The sequence below is a fragment of the Thalassophryne amazonica genome, chromosome 16 (genome assembly GCF_902500255.1).
Source record: "Thalassophryne amazonica chromosome 16, fThaAma1.1, whole genome shotgun sequence".
NCBI lineage: Eukaryota > Metazoa > Chordata > Actinopteri > Batrachoidiformes > Batrachoididae > Thalassophryne > Thalassophryne amazonica.
The window spans coordinates 6361845-6387143 of NC_047118.1; the positions used below are offsets into that span (position 1 = coordinate 6361845).

At 41.7% G+C, this 25299-nt stretch overlaps 1 protein-coding gene and 1 long non-coding RNA gene across 4 annotated transcripts in view; both read left to right on the forward strand.

The window, feature by feature from the left end:
- The window catches only part of asic2 (acid-sensing (proton-gated) ion channel 2), a 1153097-nt gene that overhangs the window by 985009 nt on the left and 142789 nt on the right, over positions 1-25299 (forward strand). The gene's annotated exons all lie outside the window — the stretch shown is intronic.
- On the forward strand, positions 608-9864 carry LOC117527341. The gene is made up of 4 exons (XR_004565501.1): positions 608-678; positions 6809-6814; positions 7756-7760; positions 9852-9864. It is a non-coding gene; the product is annotated as an uncharacterized LOC117527341 (long non-coding RNA).

The window sequence follows — 25299 nt, forward strand, 5'->3', positions numbered from 1 at the left end:
GCATCAAACAATAAAAGTTACGGAACAAAAAAAAAACCCACAATTAAACAAAAGTCACGAGCTAAGACTAAGAGACAGCCTAAGAGACATTATCAGGGACATTAACAGAGATTATAAAAGGAGGTGATAGTCTAGAGATTAAGCATTGGGCTTGAGACCAGAATATCCTTGGTTGAAATCCCAGCCTGACTGGAAAATCATTAAGGGCCCTTAAGGTCTTTAATCCCCTATTGCTCCCGGTGTGTAGTGAGCACCTTGTATGGCAGCACCCTCACATCGGGGTGAATGTGACGCATTATTGTAAAGCACTTTGAGCGTCTGATACAGATGGAAGAGCGCTATATAAATGCAGTCCATTTACCATATACCGTTTATACTTTTGTATCACCTAACTGGTTAGAGATTTTGTATTTTGCATTGCAAAATTGAATTCCTGAGAAAATTTATCATAAAAATGATCTGTTTGCAAGCTATTTTCATGGAGTTAATAATTTTGTCATGCTATTGTGACACACAACTCGAACCTTGTCCGATCTATCTATCTAGAGATGGTTGACGAGCGTAATAACAGTAGGGTTGAAGCAGCACTGAGATCGGAAAAGCATTGAAGAGAGAATTTGTTTGTTCCAGGGTCATTTTAAAGAGGCTACACACATGTTCATAAGCTCCGCCCACTTGGTGGCACATGTTGCTTAGATACAATGGTTCAAACACAGAACCTTATATTGTCACTGAATCACAAAGATTTAATTTATGCATGTCCATAAAGTGTAGGTGTTGCAATTTCTCATTGGCTGAACTAGTCTATATTAATTCTGGGCAATGTACAGAGTGTTAAAACACAACAGAATGGGAAAGCACATTTTCAGCTTATAGTCAAATGAAAAAAAAAGGAAACTGCATTGGCATCGACAGCAGTCCAGTGTTCCTATGTGATTCTATTTTTTTCTCCCAAACTCGCACAGTTGTTGATCACATCACACAGTCTGTGAAATTCTTGGGACTGAAGGGAGCAACAAATTACTCCTTGAACAGAAGCACGAATCACTTGTTTGTGTTGGTGGTAAATTATAGTTTCTCTTGTTGCCTCTTCCTCCCTCTCTGTAACATTTTAATGTTTGATCTGTTCTTCTTTTTTTAATGTTTGAAGGGACAGAAGATTAAAAATTGATTAATGAGACAAGTCTTTGCTGGGGTATCAACCATTCTTTCTTCAGCAAAATGACAGGGGATGGCAGTAAATCCTGATTTTTAAGACCAGGGACCCTATTAAGACAAAATTTCCCTGTTTTACTGTTTTGAGGTATTGTGAGGGCGTGCATGTCCAAGTGCATACTGCAGCCTATTCTAATGGAACACTCATAGTTAAGAATGAATGGTGAAAAAAAAAATGATGCACAAAGATACACAAATGACTTTGGTTTCACCATAAAAACATCATAAAAATGCTGTACATCATCATGGCAAACAACCATAACGGCCCCTTCACACATAGTACGAATATGAACAAATCAGGGCTACACCCATCAAAGCAGCTCGTATGAGCCCACCATGAAACATCGTGCCAACGGGCAGGCGTGCAAAATGCCGGTGCGACGGTTCATGCACACGGGAACACGGTGCCACCAGCTGCGTGACGTGTTGCTGTGAAAAAAAAATACATGCTGCAACAGTTTTGTGCATGCGGGAACACAGCGGCTTTTCGCAGCAGCTGCGTGATGTGTAACCCCATTGCGCAACTGCTGTGAAAATAAAAAAAACTGCATGCCACCCACAACAATCGAACCCACGCCAAAAGCTATGATTGCCAGTCAGAAACTTTACCACTGAGCTACAATCATTGTATTGTGATAGCTGTGGGAAACTGTTCATATCAGGAAGGACATGGATGTATAAAACAAAAACAAAAACCGCACACCATATAAAAACACTGCATTTTATTGAATCCCTCTTATCAAGTGAACAATACAAATATGATCCATCTGTTCCTCTGTAGAAGACCCATGGTCACAGACATACAGTCATGAAATGACATGAATGATGAAGCACTTTGCTCTTCTCATATCCACATCTACTGGTCCGGTGCGTCCAGCTGGCCAAGTACACGTGTCCTGGTCCGGTGCGTCCAGCTGGCCAAGTGCACGTGTCCTGCCCAACACGTGTGTCTTGTGGATGCCACACCACAGGACTGACATTGCGTCATGTGGAACAGAGCTCATGTGGGTAGTGTGACAGTCAGTATGCTAAGTGTTATGATCTGACGGTCCGTTTCAACCTGGGAGCAGCCTGTCAATGTACGCGCCGTGCGTGTGCTCGCTGCAGCCCATCGCCACAACCATATATGTTTTTATTTATGTCCACGTAAGGACAGCAAGCAGACACATGCGTGTCACAGTGGGCAGTTGTTAGTTCATGTCTGTCCAAACACAGTACGTGTTGTCCCGCTGGGATGTCCAGATCGACAGATCTCCACAGCTACTTCTGTTGCCGGCCACACCTCCTGTCAGTTCAGCGCACACACCAAGGTGTTAGTGTGTGTGTTTGCAAAGCCACACTCGTGGGGCACTTAGACACATTTCACATCCACCTCGACAGTGATTGTCTGTAGACTGTTTGCGTGATGATAGTATGAATGGCCACACATTTTCTAAGTGCCATGTGAGCAGTGTTAGATGTTCGTGTGTGTCACCTGGAATTTGGCCGACACCTGCCGCGAGAGGGTTCAATGGGCTCACACAGCTCACACTTTGAATTTCAGCTGCTGGTGTGTGCAAATAGTTGTAGCAACAGGTGTACAAGGCAGCTAAGATTTTACATGTATTGCACATGCTTCCTGCTTTGTGCAAACTTTATGCACAAATCGACCAAATTCACACTATGTGTGAAGGGGCCCTAAAATTATATGTAAATAAAAGTTTTAAAAGTTACAGTGCACAACATCATCACAGCAACAGCCATAAAAATACGTCAAAATAAATGTATTTAGCAGCAATCTTCCACTCCAGCTTATTAATTATTCAAAGACCCAGACAGAGCTTTAATTCATTTGAAAGCTTGACTCTTAGTCTTGTCCATCCAAATTGGAAGTCCCAAAAACCAGTTTTATTTGTTGTTATCTATCGTCCACCTGGTCGTTACTGTGAGTTTCTCTGTGAATTTTCAGACCTTTTGTCTGACTTAGTGCTTAGCTCAGATAAGATAATTATAGTGGGCGATTTTAACATCCACACAGATGCTGAGAATGACAGCCTCAACACTGCATTTAATCTGTTATTAGACTCAGTTAGCTTCGCTCAAAATGTAAATGAGCCCACCCAGCACCTTAGCCACACTTTAGATCTTATTCTGACATATGGCATAGAAATTGAAGACTTAACAGTATTCCCTGAAAACCCCTTTTTGTCTGATCATTTCTTAATAACATTTACATTTACTTTAATGGACTACCCAGCAGTGGGGAATAAGTTTCATTACAGTAGAAGTCTTTCTGAAAGCGCTGTAACTACGTTTAAGGATATGATTCCTTCTTTATGTTCTTCAACGCCATATACCAACACAGTGCAGAGTAGCTACCTAAACTCTGTGAGTGAGATAGATTATCTCGTCAATAGTTTACATCCTCATTGAGCACAACTTTGGATGCTGTAGCTCCTCTGAAAAAGAGAGCATTAAATCAGAAGTGCCTGACTCTGTGGTATAACTCACAAACTCGGAGCTTAAAGCAGATAACCTGTAAGCTGGAGAGGAAATGGCGTCTCACTAATTTAGAAGATCTTCATTTAGCCTGGAAAAAGAGTCTGTTGCTCTATATAAAAAAAAGCCCTCCGTAAAGCTAGGACATCTTACTATTCATCACTAATTGAAGAAAATAAGAACAACCCAAGGTTTCTTTTTCAGCACTGTAGCCAGGCTGACAAAGAGTCAGAGCTCTATTGAGCCAAGTATTCCTTTAACTTTAACTAGTAATGACTTCATGACTTTCTTTGCAAATAAAATTTTAACTATTAGAGAAAAAATTATTCATAACCATCCCAAAGACATAACTTTATGTTCGACTGCTTTCAGTAATGCTGGTATTTGGTTAGACTCTTTCTCTCCGATTGTTCTGTCTGAGTTACTTTCATTAGTCACGTCCTCCAAACCATCAACATTATTACACCCCATTTCTACCAGGCTGCTCAAGGAAGCCCTACCGTTAATGAATGCTTCAATCTTAAATATGATCAATCTATAGTAGTCAATCTATAATCAATCAACATTTATTTATAAAGCGTTTTACAGCACCGACTGGTGTCCAAAGTGCTTAACATTAAAAACACAAATTTACAAAAATAAAACACATATAAAATAAAATTTTAAAACAACATAAAAAAGAACATAAAAATAACAGAACATGTCACTTCCCCACTAAGTGTTAAAAGCCAGTTTAAATAAATAAGTCTTTAACTTAGATTTAAAAAGTGCTAGGTCAGGAATAGTACGTAACTCAAGAGGTAGCTCATTCCACAGTCTCGGGCCAGCTACCACGAAAGCATGATCACTCCAGCGTTTATATCTTGACCTTGGAACATCTAAGTAAAGCGGGCCAGACGCCCTTAATGTCCTACTGTAGGTGCGCAAAGTTAAAATTTCAGACAAGTAGGGAGGTGCAAGGCCATAAATAGCTTTAAAAACAAACATTAAAATTTTAAAATCAATTCTAAAACGAACTGGAAGCCAGTAGAGTGAGTACAGGATGGGCGTCATATGCTCACGTCTAAAAGTGTTTGTCAAAAGATGAGCAGCAGCATTCTGCACCAACTGGAGACGTGCAAGAGATGACTGATTAATGCCCGAATAAAGTGCATTACAATAATCAAGTCTGGAGCTGATGAAAGCATGAATGGCCGTCTCAAGAACACGTCTACTGAGAAAGTGCTTTATTTTAGCCAAAAGGCGAAGTTGGAAAAAACTAGCTTTGACAACAGAATTTATCTGTTGATCGAACCTCAAACAGCTGTCAAATATCACTCCCAAATTCTTGACAGCTGGTTTTACATGGTTAGCCAAAGCACCAAAATTTGGTGTTACCACATTTGGTATGCCAGAGCGCTCAAACACCATGATCTCAGTTTTACCATCATTCAGGTAAAGGACGTTTTGGGACAGCCACTGCTTTACATCACGAATACAATTAAATAATGATGACAAAGCATCACTCCCATTAGTCCTCACAGGCAGATAGATTTGCAGATCATCTGCATAACAATGAAAGGACAGGTTGTGCTGGGTTATAATTGACCCCAATGGCAGAATGTACAAAGAAAATAGAATTGGCCCAAGGACAGATCCCTGCAGCACTCCACAAGACAGATGAGCAGCTGATGAGGAGAGGTCCCCAATCATGACAGAAAAGCTCCTTTCAGCCAAATATGATCTAAACCACTTAAGTGCAGTACCATGAATGCCAATAAAATGTTCCAACCGGGAAACAAGTACTGTGTGATCCACAGTATCAAAGGCTGCTGTGAGGTCCAACAGAACCAGCACAGCAGGATTCCCTGCATCCACCAACAGAGTAATATCATTATGAACTTTTAAAAGTGCTGACTCAGTGCTGTGTCGCGATCTAAACCCAGACTGGAATTTTTCAAGGATGAGATTGTCTTCTAAAAATGATTGTAACTGAAAAAAGACAACCTTTTCTAAAACCTTACATAGAAATGGCAGATGAGACACAGGTCTAAAATTGGATAAAACTGATGAGTCCAGGTGAGGTTTTTTAAGAAGAGGTCGAACCACAGCATGTTTAAAAGCAGCTGGAACAGACCCTGATCTAAGACAAGCATTGATAAAAGTTAAGAGACCCGCCCCAACAGTATTAAAAACCTCCTTCAGCACCTTAGCTGGAACAACATCAACAGGACAACTTGTAGATTTTATGTGTTTTACAACATCAGCGAGAGATGCAAAAGAAATGGGCTCAAACTGTTCGAGCACAGCAGAATGTGCATGAGGAGCAGACAACTCAACATTACAGCTCTGATCAGCGTTCTGTCTGACTGATGAAACCTTATCAATAAAAAACTGAAGAAACTCCTCACAGCTTGTGGTTGTAGTGTCCAACAAAACAGAGGTGTGTGGATTTACAACTGAGTTTATAGTATGAAATAACACACTGGGACGATGACAACTGCTCAAAATAATATGAGACAGATATTGTGCTTTTGCCTCCTTCACAGCCTTCTGATAGTCAGTTAGACTGTCCCTCAGAAAACCCAGAGACACCTGTAGTTTGTCCTTTTTCCATTTTCCATTTGTAGAGAGTCTGCTCTCTTCTCTACAAGAGTCAAGACAGAAGTCAGACTACCAGAGCAAGAATTTTAGCTGAGGAAGCTTCTGTGATTTGAAGCGAAACGTCCTCACGTCAAGCAACCCAGTCCAGTCGAAGATTCAAGCTTCTCTACTATGGAAACCACCTGGACAACTGAGAGCCTACACAGAAACATGATCAATCTATCTTTATTAGTTGGCTATGTACCACAGGCTTTTAAGGTGGCAGTAATTAAACCATTACTTAAAAAGCCATCAATTGACCCAGCTATCTTAGCTAATTATAGGCCAATCTCCAACCTTCCTTTTCTCTCAAAAATTCTTGAAAGGGTAGTTGTAAAACAGCTAACTGATCATCTGCAGAGGAATGGTCTATTTGAAGAGTTTCAGTCAGGTTTCAGAATTCATCATAGTACAGAAACAGCATTAGTGAAGGTTACAAATGATCTTCTTATGGCCTCAGACAGTGGACTCATCTCTGTGCTCGTCCTGTTAGACCTCAGTGCAGCTTTTGATACTGTTGACCATAAAATTTTATTACAGAGATTAGAGCATGCCATAGGTATTAAAGGCACTGCGCTGTGGTGGTTTGAATCATATTTATCTAATAGATTACAATTTGTTCATGTAAATCGGGAGTCTTCTTCACAGTCTAAGGTTAATTATGGAGTTCCACAAGGTTCTGTGCTAGAACCGATTTTATTCACTTTATACATGCTTCCTTTAGGCAGTATTATTAGAAAGCATTGCTTAAATTTTCATTGTTACGCAGATGATACCCAGCTTTATCTATCTATGAAGCCAGAGGACACACACCAATTAGTTAAACTGCAGGAATGTCTTACAGACATAAAGACATGGATGACCTCTAATTTCCTGCTTTTAAATTCAGATAAAACTGAAGTTATTGTACTTGGCCCCACAAATCTTGGTGACACATGGTGTCTAACCAGATCCTTTACCCTGACCTCTAGTAATACTGTGAGAAATCTTGGAGTCATTTTTGATCAGGATATGTCATTCAATGCGCATATTAAACAAATGTAGGACTGCTTTTTTGCATTTGCGCAATATCTCTAAAATTAGAAAGGTCTTGTCTCAGAGTGATGTTGAAAAGCTAATTCATGCATTTATTTCTTCTCGGCTGGACTATTGTAATTCATTATTATCAGGTTGTCCTAAAAGTTCCCTGAAAAGCCTTCAGTTAATTCAAAATGCTGTAGCTAGAGTGCTAACAGGGACTATAAGGAGAGAGCATATCTCACCCATATTGGCCTCTCTTCATTGGCTTCCTGTTAATTCTAGAATAGAATTTAAAATTCTTCTTCTTACTTATAAGGTTTTGAATAATCAGGTCCCATCTTATCTTAGGGACCTCATAGTACCATATCACCCCAATAGAGCGCTTCGCTCTCAGAATGCAGGCTTACTTGTAGTTCCTAGGGTTTGTAAGAGTAGAATGGGAGGCAGAGCCTTCAGCTTTCAGGCTCCTCTCCTGTGGAACCAGCTCCCAATTCAGATCAGGGAGACAGACACCCTCTCTACTTTTAAGATTAAGCTTAAAACTTTCCTTTTTGCTAAAGCTTATAGTTAGGGCTGGATCAGGTGACCCTGAACCATCCCTTAGTTATGCTGCTATAGACTTAGACTGCTGGGGGGTTCCCATGATGCACTGAGTGTTTCTTTCTCTTTTTGCTCTGTATGCACCACTCTGCATTTAATCATTGGTGATTGATCTCTGCTGTCTTCCACAGCATGTCTTTTTCCTGATTCTCTCCCCTCAGCCCCAACCAGTCCCAGCAGAAGACTGCTCCTCCCTGAGCCTGGTTCTGCTGGAGGTTTCTTCCTGTTAAAAGGGAGTTTTCCTTCCCACTGTCGCCAAGTGCTTGCTCACAGGGGGTCGTTTTGACCGTTGGGGTTTTTCTGTAATTATTGTATGGCTTTGCCTTACAATATAAAGCGGCTTGGGGCAACTGTTTGTTGTGATTTGCGCTATATAAATAAAATTTATTTGATTTGATTTGATACATTCTGTTGTGCAGATGTGAACCATTTTTTTCTGCTCTTTGTCTGATTAGTGTCTCTAATGTGTTTCAGTATCAAACTTCAGGTTGTTAAGCTGTATTATCAGCATCTATGTTTATGTTCTGCTGGGAAACTGATTATCCATCACTTCTCCATCATGCCCCACCTTACCTGGAGAGAAAGGTCCAACCTGGTCTCACAACAAGTCATGATTCAGCAGACTGAAATATACATTAATCTACTGGTTCGTGATATCGTGACGAAAAGCGCCTCATTTTTGTCACGGCAGCACAAATTCATTCCGTGATGGCTGCATGAAATTAAAAGTGAAGCGGGGGTCAGGGTGGTTATGGTTAGGGCGCGCGGGGGGGGGGGGGGGGGGGGGGGTAGGATTAGTAATAGTCAGTTAAAAATACCCCGTCACAAAAATTTGACTCATTTCGTGACGGGCGCACGAAAAAAAAAAACCAAACAAAAAACGTAAGACTGGGCTGGAAAGATCATATTAAAATATGCTGCAAACCAGAGTTATTACAGTTTTGTCTTTTCCCATTAATTATTACTTCGACTTCTGTGTTAATTTTGCAATTTATGGTCCTATCATGCACGACTGCATCACTGTGTGCAGAGTGTGTGTGACATGAACCTGTATATGTAAGACATGTCTGAGTGTGTGTGTGGCGCTCGTCAGCCTTAGAGCATAGATGTGTTTAGACTTAAGGCACAAAGGCTTTCTTGTGACAGTATTAACATTCTAGCTCTGTGCTTGATTATGACTAATTTTTAGAAAAAAACTCCCACATGAGCACTAATGATGTTTTGATTTTAAGGACGTGGGTGCTATGTGTAATAATGACAACTACATTGGCCTGACACAGGCAGTGACACTTGTGCTGTGCTGTAACCTCTTAATGCCAGATGGAAGCTGCAGCCTATTGTTTCCTCACATCAACAGCTCATCAGGCAGACAGAAAGTAATGGATGCAATTAACTGAATACACTGAAAGATGCAGGTTGCAATTTACGTTAGTTATTTGAAATCAATTCATAGCCCTTGTTCAAAAAATGAATTAATAACAAAACATTATGTGAATGAAAGGCACCGAGGGAGTGACGTATATCCTGTGTGTGCACATAATACTGTAATGTAAGAGTATAATCATCATTTTAAGACTTAGGAAGAGATTAATTTTGCCCGGCTTGTTGCAGAAATCCTGTAAATAAGTGCTTTTTTTTGTCAATTATGACATAATTTCAGTTATATTAACATGTAATGCAAAAAAAAAAATGATTAACTGATCAGGAGCAGCTTTGGTTCACCTCTATAACCCTATAGGTTGTGGAGATATCCTTGAGAATGTGTTTTACTAGCAATTATGACTTCTTTTCATGTAATAAAATTATTTACTGTTTGATGTAAGCTTCACATTGTCTCTCTGTTTGTAGAGATATCATGTAAAATGTGTTTCAGATTACATTTTTGACACCCTTGACCTTGACCTTTGACAGATCAGCTCTCCAAAAGAATAATCTGGAGTCACTCACCCAAGGTATATTTCTACCAAGTTTCATGAAAATCTGCTTTGCTGTTATTATGTGCACAGTTACAACAACCACAATCCCCTGTGCTACTGCTGGTGTACACAGTAATAAATATTTCAGAGAAGCTCTCAGATGAAAAAAATTGCACACCTCAGATATAAAGCATAATCTCTTTTCAATAAGTTCTTGTAGCACAAGGTTTTTCCCCTTTTAGTCCCCATCAAGGACTATCTTAATGAATAGATAAATAAATAAACAGTTGCAGTGTTGCTGCTATTGTGGTTATTAAAATTTTGAACATTCCGAAACACAGTGAGAACTGAGTTAGACAAAAAGTCAGACACTCCAGACTTCCATGTTTGCCACGATTCCACTGACTTCCTTCATCCTATCCAGAAATCTGACGGCCAATCTGTCAGCAAGAACAAATGCAGCTCGGTTGCGAATTAAAATGCCTTTTGATCAACAACACAGGTCTCATTAGTATTCACAGCTGCAACTGCGAATGTCTGGAAGCACAGAGCTGCAAATATGGCACAACCTCGACTGTTCTCCATGTGGTGCCTCCCACGGAGAAGCAGTCAAGGATGACATGGCCATTAGTGTATATTTCTGTCATGATGAAAGGTCAACTGTTAGCATCAGCCACCCACAAAGTTGGTTACAAAACATGCTGCTGGCTAAAGTGAAAATGAGACATATGGATGTGTGACTGGAGAAATAACTCTGGTGGATGTATGTGGAAATTCTCAGTCATCCAGGTCATGACATCCAAGAAGTTGAGTCAGGAAGGCAATGCATATATACGAGGTCTGTGATGAAAAAAGCGGTCCTTTTTATTTTTTGAAAAAAATAAATGGATTTGATTCATATGTTTTTACGTCAGACATGCTTGAACCCTCGTGCGCATGCGTGAGTTTTTTCACGCGTGTCGGTGACATCATTCGCCTGTGGGCAGGCCTTGAGTGAGGAGTGCTCCACCCCGCCCGTCGGAATCTCTTTGTCTGAATAGCCGCTGCGGACAGAGCGTGTTGCTTTATCAACATTTTTTCTGGACCTGTGAGGAATATCCAAGTGGACACTATTGGAGAAATTAAGCTGGTTTTCAGTGAAAAGTTTAACGGCTGATGAGAGATTATGGGGTGTTTCTGTCGCTGTAAGGACTTCCCACGGAGCGGGACGTCGCGCAGTGTTTCCAGGCGCCGTCGGCGGCCTGTTTTGACCTGAAAACATTCTAATTTAAGGCTTAATTCACCCAGGACGTCGTGAGAGAACAGAGAAGATTCAGAAGAGGCCGGCATGAGGACTTTATGCGGGCATTCCACTGTTTAAGGACATTTTGTAATGAAAGGCGTGCGCGACAGGAAAAACACCTCCGTGTTGAAAACCATTTGTAAAATTCAGGCGGCTTTTGATGGCTTTCAACAAGTGAGTAACTGAGAAATTGTTTAACAGCTTGGGCATCTTCCAACTTGCCCGTTAAGGTTTCCAACGGAGGTGTTTTTCCTGTCGCGACCCCCCGCGGTCGGGTCCGGCCCGACATGCGACTCTGCCCGCACGTTCTTTCATTACAAAATGTCCGTTAACAATGGAATGTCCGAATAAACTCCTCATGCCGACTTCTTCTGAAAGTTCTCTGTTCTTTGACGACTTCCTGGGTCAACAGAGCTTGAAATGTGGAAGTTTTCAACTTGAAACGGCGAGACGCTGCCGCCTCGAAGCCAGATCGCCGTCAGGCACCATGGGCCGTCCTTAAAGCGACACTACCAGACCAAAATCTCTCATCAGCCGTTAAAATTTTTACCGAAAACCAGCTGAATTTATCGAATGGTGTCCACTCAGTTGTGCCTTACAGTTTTGAAAAAATGTTGATCAAACAAAGCAGCCGTCTCTGAGCCATTCCTAAACAATGAAAAAACGACGAGAGGGTGGGCGACTCCTCACTCAAAGACTGCCCACAGGCGAATGACGTAACCGACATGAAAAAACTCTCGCATGCCCACGAGGGTTCAAGCATGTCTGATGTAATCACACGTGATTCAAATCCATATGGTTTTTGAAAAAAATAATAAGGTCCGTTACTTTTATCACAGACCTCGTATAGCTCCTTAGATGACGATGGCATTGACACAAAATGTTTCCATGTCGTCCCATCCCGAGTTAGTTGCACAGCTTCTTCCATGCTTATGCCATGTATCTTAAGGTCTTCCTGTATATTATTCATCCATTTCTTTGCCTTCCATCCTCTGCTTCTCCATCCAGGGATACAGCAGTGCAGGACTCTTGTCGGTACTCTTTTCTGCTCCATTATTTTTACACTTTAGCCTCTTCTTAATAATAACATCAACAACTGTTCTGGTTGCGCCTACTATTTGTCTCATGACTTCATTTTTAATTCTGTCTCTTCTGGTTACCTTCAGCATTTTTCGGAAGCAGTTCATTTCCATGGTGTGTAGCCTTCTTTCATTTTCTTTCTTCAATACCCAGCATTTATATATACAAGGTCTGTTAGAAAAGTATCAGACCTTTTTATTTTTTGCAAAAACCTGATGGATTTGAATCACGTGTGTTTGCATGAGCAAACCTTGAACATTCGTGCGCATGCGTGAACTTTTTCACGCCTGTCGATTGCATCATTTCCTGGTAAGCAGCCTTTGTGTGAGGTGTGTGTTGTGCGCTCAGCGTTTTTTCATTCCAAGGAAAAAAACGGAACGACTCTAGCAGCGCCGCATCAAATTTTGCCAGAAACTGGGCGACAGCCAGGTGGAAACCATTCGGATGATTCAGACGGCTTTAGGTGATGATCCTATGGGCATCACACAGATTAAGGAGCAGTACAACCAGTTTAAAGACAGCTACCACAACGGTGGTATATTATTTTTTCTTTTTGAATTTTTATGCTTAAATAGATTTTTGCTGGTTATTGGTGGTCTGGGAGCAGGCACCGTCTCTACGGGGATGGGGTAATGAGGGGATGGCAGGGGGAGAGAAGCTGCAGAGAGGTGTGTAAGACTACAACTCTGCTTCCTGGTCCCAACCCTGGATAGTCACGGTTTGGAGGATTTAAGAAAATTGGCCAGATTTCTAGAAATGAGAGCTGATCCATCAAGGATCGGCCTTGTTCGACAGTCTTGGGGGGGGGAAGGGAACAGCCCTGCGCAGGCTGAGAAAGTCCTGGACAGTCCACAGTTCACGTCAGGGCTGGAGAAGCTGAGGGGAGGGGGGAAGACCAGGTAGCGAGGCATAAGAGTGTTGTTCTTCTGAGGAGGTATCTTATCACAGTGACCTTGAAGTGCAGCTGTATTTGGGGAAGCCAAATGAATAGCCAGATTAACAGACGCCTGAAAGATTCCACAGTTCTGAGAACAGAGTGGCTCCCAATGCATCTGAAATGTAGAATGTGGTCTTCACAGACGGTCAAAGTGGGTTTCCAGGGCTGCAATCTTCCCAGAGATGTCATCCAATACGCGGTTAACCCCCGCCGACTGCGCAGCCACTGCCTTCCCAATCGAATCAATCATATAGGGCAGCTTGGAACGACCAATCAAAGCTGCTTCCACTTTCTTGATTTTCCGGTAAACCAGCAAGTGCCCCGCTCCACACATCAGAAAGCCGGTCACCACCAAGCCGAATATGTACACATCTTCAACGTCCTCCACAGAAAGCATGTAAAGGCACATGACCTGCCATCTCCTCCACGAGTCCATCACGTAACCCATCACATGCGTCCCAGCAGGACAGGTCGGGTCCTCCGCTCCCGAAGATCTTGTAGAAAAAATAGTGTCAATTGCGTTCAGAGACCACTTTAACAGATCCATTTTTGTCGTTTCCAGAAGAGCAACGCTGCAGCCTCACAGACAACACGCCACAAAAGCAGGAAAGATAAGGAGGGAGGGAGAAGAGAAAAGTGCGTCCGTCTCGGTCGAGTGCAAGCTGGCAATCCATCCAAAGTGGGATGGATGCCGTCTCTCCTAACAAGACCAGGTTTTCCCCAGAAGCTTTGCCAATTATCTATGAAGCCCACCTCATTTTTTGGACACCACTCAGACAGCCAGCAATTCAAGGAGAACATGCGGCTAAACATGTCACTCCCGGTCCGATTGGGGAGGGGCCCAGAGAAAACTACAGAGTCTGACATTGTTTTTGCAAAGTTGCACACCGATTCAATGTTAATTTACTGACCTCCGATTGGCATAACCGGGTGTCATTACTGCCGACGTGAATTACAATCTTACCAAATTTACGCTTAGCCTTAGCCAGCAGTTTCAAATTTCCTTCAATGTCGCCTGCTCTGGCCCCCGGAAGACAATTGACTATGGTTGCTGGTGTCGCTAACTTCACATTTCTCAAAACAGAGTCGCCAATAACCAGAGTTTGATCCTCGGCGGGTGTGTCGTCGAGTGGGGAAAAACGGTTAGAAATGTGAACGGGTTGGCGGTGTACACAGGGCTTCTGTTTAGAACTACGCTTCCTCCTCACAGTCACCCAGTCGGCCTGCTTTCCCGGCTGCTCGGGATCTGCCAGAGGGAAACTAACGGCGGCTAAGCTACCTTGGTCCGCACCGACTACAGGGGCCTGGCTAGCTGTAGAATTTTCAACGGTGCGGAGCCGAGTCTCCAATTCGCCCAGCCTGGCCTCCAAAGCTACGAATAAGCTACACTTATTACAAGTACCATTACTGCTAAAGGAGGCCGAGGAATAACTAAACATTTCACACCCAGAGCAGAAAAGTGCAGGAGAGACAGGAGAAGCTGCCATGCTAAACCAGCTAAGAGCTAGTAGCTGCGCTAAGCTAGCGGATTCCTAAAGACACACAAAGTGAATAATGTGTAAATAATTTAGAGGTGATTCAGCAGAGGGAGTGCTTTAGTTAAGGCACGTGAAGATTACACTGTGAAACAAATCGTTATCTAGGTAACTAGATCAATCTAACTGCGCAGATTAAACAGCTAACAGATACAGCAAAACACTGCTGTGCTCCGGAACAGGAAGTGATACAATACCGCAGTGAGAGCCAACCACCAGTATAGGCAAGCAAGAGCAAGGCAAGCAATCGGTCCTCTCAGTGCCAAAAGTGTTTTTGTTAACTTTAATTTCTCTCCACAACTTTCTTTGCCAAGCCTTAAGCTTTTTCTAATTTTTTTACAAAGAATTCAGTTTGATTTTCTACAAGTTTTAGAAGCTGCCAGCACATTTTTGATAGGAACCACTGAAACCTTCATCCTGAGTCAATCGGTCAGTCGGTGATCCCAACCTTTACAGAATTGCTGAACCATCATGTACAGTCCTGCTGTGAAACCAGCTAAGCGTCTGCATGCCTGTAGTCATCTGGAGACCCAGTGGGTTAACCCAACACAGGTGAAACAAGGCCAGCAAAGGCCGAAAAGGAAACTACACTACACCCAATCCAAAGGGTCCAGATACGTCAACATTCAACTGTTCTGATGGTCTTTGCTGTCAGTGATGCAAAGTGGCTTTCTTTGTTTTTTTTTATAGCAATAATTTGTGACCCCAAAATTCACCGCTAAATTCCAACTGGGTTTATTCTTATGAAATTTTGTTCTTTTCACATCTCATCATCAACATATCGTCTCAGTTGTCAGGTTCTGGACTCTTGGACTCTTGGGTGGTTGTGTTTTATATTACTGTCTTGTTTGGGTTGTCTTTGTGTTCTGTCTTTCTCTTGCTCTGTCTTTCTGCTTGGGTTTTCTCTGTCCTGTTTTTTCTTGTCTCTCTCTTGGCTCTTGGTGGTGGGTGTCTCTCTCTGTCTGGCCACACCCTCGTTCTGGAAGCTTCTCCACACACCTGTTTTTGATTTGCAGTCAATGACCTGGGTGTTTTATAAGCCTCACAGTTTGGCTTTGTCCCTTATCACATCAATGTGCCTAGTGCCTCTTTCCAGCTCAGTTCTTGTATTTTTGCCTTGCTCTGATTGCCTCATCGTGTTTTTTGACTACCTGCTTGTGTACCTCAACCACGCCTTTGCCTGATGCTTTTGCTACTTTTGCTCTGTTTGGACTGCTTCTCTGTGTACTAACCCCAGCCTGTTAGCCCAGTAAGTGCTTTTACTCCACTGAGCTGTGTACCTGCGTCCTGCATTTGTGTCCAGCCCGGCTTGCCTGTCAAACCTGATATCAGTAAGAAAACTATGCCTCATTACCCATATTGTCAAAATCACATTTGTTTGTACCTGTACATATGTAAATTAATCTGTAAACATTATGCCAGTGTTGGTCTTGTGTCCAGTTGAAGACAGATGTTTAATCAATCATATCCAGAACTTATGACTTTCAGATCCAAGGCTGATTAATATTGATCATAACATGATCAAGTTCCTGCGGTATGCAGGTGGTACCCCTTTCGAGGTATTTAATTAAATTTCATATTTAATTTGTCTTATGAAATTTAATTATTTAACTTCATATTTAATAGAAATTAAATATATATTTATATAATATGTCATATTTCATTTCATATTTAATTAAATACTGATTTAACTTATATACACTCCACAGGTGACCCAAGGTCAAAGGTCAGATGATTAGAAATTTGATATGTGATTTCATATTAGTGTTTATAGTAACCACAGGTACATTTCAAAGCAGTCCCTTGAAACAGCCATTATACTGGACTGTGGAGCCCAAACTGTAGAATAAAAATCTATGTTGGGTAAGTATCCTTGAGCAAACCCAACTCACCATGGGGCGTGGCTTTGTTAGAGGCAACAATTACCTCACTGACACAAGAGGAGACTCATATTGTGTACTTGCCTCCTTAGGCATCCTCTGTGCTGTCACACATGTTTTCAGGGTAGAGGACTGATTGCTTCTTGCGGTGTCCTACATTCCGGGCCAGGTTTGAGAAGTCATTACCCTGTGGCATCTGACAGCGCTACCTGATGCAGCCGATCAGCAAGAAAGTGAGAAACAGGGGCAAAGAGCTAGTGAAACGGGTGGAGAGAAAGCGACGGAGTGAGTCAGTGGTGAGGATTCGCATGTGAACAGAAAGCGGTTGTCAAGGTTTTGTAAGGATGTTTGTCGTCGAGGGCCAAGGAGCAGCCTTCCTGTTTGGCGGAGGTGTAATGGGATGCTGACCCGGCCCTGGTCCTACCTGTCAAACACCATCCCTCTTAACAAAGAAAGAATGAGAGGGAGGGAGAGAGAGAAAGAGACTGAATGTGGGTAGATAGTTGGGGACCAATTGCACAGAACAGAGGGGGAAAAAGAAAATCAGCTATTAGCAAAGGATGATTTAATCCAATCTGTCCCTTCTACTTGTATATACAGAATTTGTAATGGACTAGTAATTGACTGCTGGATAATTATGCTTAATGATACAGTATCAGCATAATTAATCAGTGAGGGTTAAATGAGCAGTCCAGCGTGTGGATGGTGTGGACTGCTGCATAAATGTTCATCTGATTTAGGAAAAAAAACTAAATTTGAGGCATTGTCTTGTGATCATAATCACATCAAAGCACCGGACAGTGTTTCTAAAGGGGAAAAAAGTGTATATGAAATGACTTTCCCTGGTAGTAGCATCAAGGGTGGAATACAAAAATATAGGTGAATGGGTGAGTGATTGAGTTAGTCCACCCCAGACAATTTGTGGAGACAATAACTCAAAAATAATAAACTATATTATCTTGTAACTCACAAAACTACATCTGGTCAAGTTTGATACATTATATCGTGCAAGGAGGGTTTTTTTTTTTTAAACCTATGAAATATTGCATAGGTGTGTCTGCCACCTGCTGGATGATTAGTGGCTGTTGAATAAATTCTGACATTTAGAAATAGATGTCAGGTGTCAATGGCCGCTAGAAGGAAGTACTTGTGTTTAAGTGTTTTCTTCTCTTTATTCAGAGGGAAAACAATCTGTGAAGAAGATCTGCCTCATGACTGAGGAATAACGGTGTCGTGATTGTAGCATCTGTCCTTGTGTCATTTATTTCGTGCAGATACAAATCTTTGTTGGGAGAACTGCCACATCAAGGAGGTGAACAAACTTGTAATGTCACTTTACTCTCCTCTGAGAGTACAACATTGATCAGTCATAACAGAAAAACATCTGTAAGACAGCCAGTGCTGATGAAAAAAATCCATCTTAGCACTGCAGCACCTTTTTGCACTGTGTCGTGCCTGATAATTTATTGTGGTGTCTTCTTATACTGCTGAAAACAGGTTTGGTTTGCAACCTTTCTAAATTGTAGACTTAGACATTGTGTTCATGTCTTGAATCACTGTTCTGGACCAAAACTCAAAGACTGATTGAACCAACTGTGCATACTCATCGGGTGGCGATGCTCTGGAGGCTATTACTTCCTTGGTTCAAATCCCTGTCAGACTGGAAAATCACTTTTGCCTATTGCGTAAAGTTCTTAATTCCCAAGTTTATCCCAGTGTGTGTATAATATATATGGCTATTGAAACCAATGGCAACTTATTGAGGCCCCATTTGGACTCATGGGTTAGTGATAGTCTACAGCAGGGGTGAGCAATCATGTGCCACGAAGGGCTGAAACACTGCACGTTTTCCTTTCTACCAATCACTTCAGCAGGTGATTTCATTAAAGATCAGGTGTTTATGTTCAGGGGAGAAGCTCATCAGCAACCCACCTGTTGAGTTGACTGGTTGCAAAGAAAACCTGCACTGTCTTGGCCCTCGTTGCCCACCCCGGTCTACAGGTTACTTGTGTCCTTGGTTGAAATCCCTGTCAAACTGGAAAATCACTATTTCCTGTTGGGTAAAGTCCCTGTTTCTCCGTGTGCATGGCATGTGCGGGTATCACAACCATTGGAAACATATTGAGGTGCCATTTGGATTCATGTTATTCATTTCCCATTCATACACACACTCTCACTCAACAATTAAATTTTAAAACACTGAGTGTCTGCATGAGATGGGAAAGCACTATATAAATGCAGTCTATTTACCATGTCCTTCCTTTAACAGTGAAGGATTCGAACAAAATCATGAGTGGAAGAGGCAACACAGGCTGTAAAGCCAGAGCCAAGGCAAAGACTGACTCCTCCCATGCTGGATTGCAGTTTCCAGTCGTCCGTGCCTACCGTCTCATATCATTCCCCGTCACCTGCAGCTGGCTGTCCGCAATGACGAGTAGCTCATGAGCAGTGTTGCCGGCCGGATCGGGGATCTCGATGGCCGGGTGCTTGAGTACGACCGCCGGGTGGGTGGGGGCTCCAGCACCCAAGCGCTTTGTATGGTTGCCCTTCCTCGGTGGGTAGTGGGCGTGGTTGGCTGGGGGCTGTGGTCCAGCATGGGATGATTTCGTTCTCATCCTTCACTGTCAAAGCATCAGCCAGAAAGTTGACTGATATGAGTTTTCTATTGACAGCAGCTCCACTCTACGCTCCATTCACAGCCTTATAGGGAGAAACGATAAACAGTTATGATTAATCTGACTTCAGAAATCAAATCTACATATCTGAATTGACCTAAGCACAGGTTTTCACATCTTAAATGTCAGTGGTGGGCACAGATAACCAAAAAATTAACTTCAATAACAGATAACTGGTGGTTGGCTCTCACTGCGGTATTGTATCACTTCCTGTTCCGGAGCACAGCGGTGTTTTTCTGTATCTGTTAGCTGTTTAATCTGTGCAGTTAGATTGATCTAGTTATCTAGATTACGATTTGTTTCCCAGTGTAATCTTTACGTGCCTTAACTAAAGCACTCCTTCTGCTGAATCACCTCTAAATTATTTACACATTATTCACTTTGCGTGTTTTTAGGAATCCGCTAGCTTAGCGTAGCTACTAGCTCTTAGCCGATTTAGCATGGCGGCTTCTCCTGTCTCTCCCGCACTTTTCTGCTCTGGGTGTTAAATGTTTAGTTATTCCTCGGCCTCCTTTAGCAGTAACGGTACTTGTAATAAGTGTAGCTTATTCGTAGCTTTGGAGGCCAGGCTGGGCGAATTGGAGACTCGGCTCCGCACCGTGGAAAATTCTACAGCTAGCCAGGCCCCTGTAGTCGGTGCGGACCAAGGTAGCTTAGCCGCCGTTAGTTACCCCCTGGCAGATCCTGAGCAGCCGGGAAAGCAGGCTGACTGGGTGACTGTGAGGAGGAAGCGTAGCCCTAAACAGAAGCCCCGTGTACACCGCCAACCCGTTCACATCTCTAACCGTTTTTCCCCACTCGACGACACACCCGCCGAGGATCAAACTCTGGTTATTGGCGACTCTGTTTTGCGAAATGTGAAGTTAGCGACACCAGCAACCATAGTCAATTGTCTTCCGGGGGCCAGAGCAGGCGACATTGAAGGAAATTTGAAACTGCTGGCTAAGGCTAAGCGTAAATTTGGTAAGATTGTAATTCACGTCGGCAGAAATGACACCCGGTTACGCCAATCGGAGGTCACTAAAATTAACATTAAATCGGTGTGTAACTTTGCAAAAACAATGTCGGACTCTGTAGTTTTCTCTGGGCCCCTCCCCAATCAGACCGGGAGTGACATGTTTAGCCGCATGTTCTCCTTGAATTGCTGGCTGTCTGAGTGGTGTCCAAAAAATGAGGTGGGCTTCATAGATAATTGGCAAAGCTTCTGGGGAAAACCTGGTCTTGTTAGGAGAGATGGCATCCATCCCACTTTGGATGGAGCAGCTCTCATTTCTAGAAATCTGGCCAATTTTCTTAAATCCTCCAAACCGTGACTATCCAGGGTTGGGACCAGGAAGCAGAGTTGTAGTCTTACACACCTCTCTGCAGCTTCTCTCCCCCTGCCATCCCCTCATTACCCCATCCCCGTATAGACGGTGCCTGCTCCCAGACTACCAATAACCAGCAAAAATCTATTTAAGCATAAAAATTCAAAAAGAAAAGATAATATAGCACCTTCAACTGCACCACAGACTAAAACAGTTAAATGTGGTCTATTAAACATTAGGTCTCTCTCTTCTAAGTCCCTGTTGGTAAATGATATAATAATTGATCAACATATTGATTTATTCTGCCTTACAGAAACCTGGTTACAGCAGGATGAATATGTTAGTTTAAATGAGTCAACACCCCCGAGTCACACTAACTGTCAGAATACTCATAGCATGGGCCGGGGCGGAGGATTAGCAGCAATCTTCCATTCCAGCTTATTAATTAATCAAAAACCCAGACAGAGCTTTAATTCATTTGAAAGCTTGGCTCTTAATCTTGTCCATCCAAATTGGAAGTCCCAAAAACCAGTTTTATTTGTTATTATCTATCGTCCACCTGGTCGTTACTGTGAGTTTCTCTGTGAATTTTCAGACCTTTTGTCTGACTTAGTGCTTAGCTCAGATAAGATAATTATAGTGGGCGATTTTAACATCCACACAGATGCTGAGAATGACAGCCTCAACACTGCATTTAATCTATTATTAGACTCTATTGGCTTTGCTCAAAAAGTAAATGAGTCCACCCACCACTTTAATCATATCTTAGATCTTGTTCTGACTTATGGTATGGAAATAGAAGACTTAACAGTATTCCCTGAAAACTCCCTTCTGTCTGATCATTTCTTAATAACATTTACATTTACTCTGATGGACTACCCAGCAGTGGGGAATAAGTTTCATTACACTAGAAGTCTTTCAGAAAGCGCTGTAACTAGGTTTAAGGATATGATTCCTTCTTTATGTTCTCTAATGCCATATACCAACACAGTGCAGAGTAGCTACCTAAACTCTGTAAGTGAGATAGAGTATCTCGTCAATAGTTTTACATCCTCATTGAAGACAACTTTGGATGCTGTAGCTCCTCTAAAAAAGAGAGCTTTAAATCAGAAGTGCCTGACTCCGTGGTATAACTCACAAACTCGTAGCTTAAAGCAGATAACCCGTAAGTTGGAGAGGAAATGGTGTCTCACTAATTTAGAAGATCTTCACTTAGCCTGGAAAAAGAGTCTGTTGCTCTATAAAAAAGCCCTCCATAAAGCTAGGACATCTTTCTACTCATCACTAATTGAAGAAAATAAGAACAACCCCAGGTTTCTTTTCAGCACTGTAGCCAGGCTGACAAAGAGACAAATTTTAACTATTAGAGAAAAAATTACTCATAACCATCCCAAAGACGTATCGTTATCTTTGGCTGCTTTCAGTGATGCCGGTATTTGGTTAGACTCTTTCTCTCCGATTGTTCTGTCTGAGTTATTTTCATTAGATACTTCATCCAAACCATCAACATGTTTATTAGACCCCATTCCTACCAGGCTGCTCAAGGAAGCCCTACCATTATTTAATGCTTCGATCTTAAATATGATCAATCTATCTTTGTTAGTTGGCTATGTACCACAGGCTTTTAAGGTGGCAGTAATTAAACCATTACTTAAAAAGCCATCACTTGACCCAGCTATCTTAGCTAATTATAGGCCAATCTCCAACCTTCCTTTTCTCTCAAAAATTCTTGAAAGGGTAGTTGTAAAACAGCTAACTGATCATCTGCAGAGGAATGGTCTATTTGAAGAGTTTCAGTCAGGTTTTAGAATTCATCATAGTACAGAAACAGCATTAGTGAAGGTTACAAATGATCTTCTTATGGCCTCGGACAGTGGACTCATCTCTGTGCTTGTTCTGTTAGACCTCAGTGCTGCTTTTGATACTGTTGACCATAAAATTTTATTACAGAGATTAGAGCATGCCATAGGTATTAAAGGCACTGCGCTTCGGTGGTTTGAATCATATTTGTCTAATAGATTACAATTTGTTCATGTAAATGGGGAATCTTCTTCACAGACTAAAGTTAATTATGGAGTTCCACAAGGTTCTGTGCTAGGACCAATTTTATTCACTTTATACATGCTTCCCTTAGGCAGTATTATTAGACGGTATTGCTTAAATTTTCGTTGTTACGCAGATGATACCCAGCTCTATCTAGCATATCTCACCCATATTGGCCTCTCTTCATTGGCTTCCTGTTAATTCTAGAATAGAATTTAAAATTCTTCTTCTTACTTATAAGGTTTTGAATAATCAGGTCCCATCTTATCTTAGGGACCTCGTAGTACCATATCACCCCAATAGAGCGCTTCGCTCTCAGACTGCAGGCTTACTTGTAGTTCCTAGGGTTTGTAAGAGTAGAATGGGAGGCAGAGCCTTCAGCTTTCAGGCTCCTCTCCTGTGGAACCAGCTCCCAATTCAGATCAGGGAGACAGACACCCTCTCTACTTTTAAGATTAGGCTTAAAACTTTCCTTTTTGCTAAAGCTTATAGTTAGGGCTGGATCAGGTGACCCTGAACCATCCCTTAGTTATGCTGCTATAGACGTAGACTGCTGGGGGGTTCCCATGATGCACTGTTTCTTTCTTTTTTTGCTCTGTATGCACCACTCTGCATTTAATCATTAGTGATCGATCTCTGCTCCCCTCCACAGCATGTCTTTTTCCTGGTTCTCTCCCTCAGCCCCAACCAGTCCCAGCAGAAGACTGCCCCTCCCTGAGCCTGGTTCTGCTGCAGGTTTCTTTCTGTTAAAAGGGAGTTTTTCCTTCCCACTGTAGCCAAGTGCTTGCTCACAGGGGGTCGTTTTGACCGTTGGGGTTTTACATAATTATTGTATGGCCTTGCCTTACAATATAAAGCGCCTTGGGGCAACTGTTTGTTGTGATTTGGCGCTATATAAAAAAATTGATTGATTGATTGAGATAATAAGATAACTGAAAAGTTATCTTTGATAAAGATAAACCACCCAAAAATGTATCGGAAGTTACAGATAATCGATAACCGATAAATTCCAGTGTTGTCTATGGGACATTTGCAGTTACTAAAGAACTGAAATTGATTTTTAACATGACCATGCTGCTCCCTGCAGAAAGCAGTACAGACCAATCCTGAGAGCACCCACGTAATCAACTCTTTACTAATCATAATCATTTTTCTTTCAACATTCTGCCGCTGCTGGAAGCTCTTGTTTACAACAGCATTCCCACCACAAAGACACACCAAGAGCAGGCATAAGGCCAACTCCCTATCAAATACAACACTCCGGTCAGGCGGAGGTCTTGAAAAATAGTCATACTAACTTATGGTTTTTTGAAAATACTGAGAGAATAACTACCTTAATGTCAATTCTGTCATTTGTACAAAGTTAAAATATAACATATCTTTTAATGTTGAATAAGGCACTAATTCTGTGGTTTTGTAACAAACACAGAACGCAAAGCATTCTGGTTAAAAGTGCTAAACAGTAATTGGTTCGGTAATCCATTATGTAAACCAACACGTTAATGTGTCGTGTGTTGGTTTAAAGATAAATGTGCTTTTGTAAAATATTCCATTTTTATTTGTAAAAACAGGCATTTTTACGGAGCCCTGGAAGTGTCATCGCAATTGCATGTTTTAAAACTTTTATCATGTTGTAAAACATGCACTCAATATTAGTAAGTAAGTAAATTTATTTATATAGTGCCTTTCACAGACATAAGGCCATGTACACACGTTGTCGGGTATTTGTAAAACCGAATATCTTACCCTTTCAGTTTGGGGAAAAAACTTCATCCACACTACGTCGTTTAAAAAAAAAAAAATCCATCCACATCGAACCGTATAAATGTTGTAATTAGTCTGCCAAACCTTTGGGTGGCGGTACTGATTAAAATTCTATCCAATCAGGAGCCTTATTCTTTTGTCGTCACTTCCACAAAAACTAAAAACATGGCGCCAACCTCGTTCGTGTGGACCGATAAGGAGTTGGAATTACTTCTAACCGTAGTTTTAGAATACAAAGTTAACAAATGCAACACAAAAAGCGCCTGGACAATGGACAGTACCAACACTTTGAGAGCAGCCATGTACCCAGACGTTTAATACTGCCATGAACACTCCTGGCCAGTAGATGGCAGTAGCGGCCTTGAAAAAATGTCAAACAAAATTCCAGATAATCCGTGTCTGCTACATTTAAGATGCGTGGAATTTAACAAACGCAAATACACTAACGTCTATAAACCCAGTGAATATATTCACGAGAGTTTTAGGCACTAGAGTTTAATGCTGTTATCTGTGGACCCTGAACAGAGTGTCTGAAATGCATTTGTCCTGTCGTGAACGTCTGAGATTACCTTATGCTACCCATAATGCATTGCTGCCTGGCACAGCAAAAACCTTAAAAAATTAACACATTACTTTAAAGCGAAAACATATATCTGATATTTTCACTTTATAAACTTCAGACATGACAATTTTAAATAACTTGTCTAAAATGAGTGGATAAAATTTGAACCATAAGTTAAACATGTATGCCTCTGGATGACTTGGTGACATTGCCATTATGTTAGTATGGTGTTAAAAGAAATGACTTTTTTTTTATTGGTCACCAGTTCTCCTTTGCTTACAGATGATAAGTGGTTTCTGATTGCAGAGGATAGAACAATATGTCTATTAGGAAACTTTAACAGGTAGGTCTCAACAGCTTTAACAGTTTTAAAAATGTTTTTC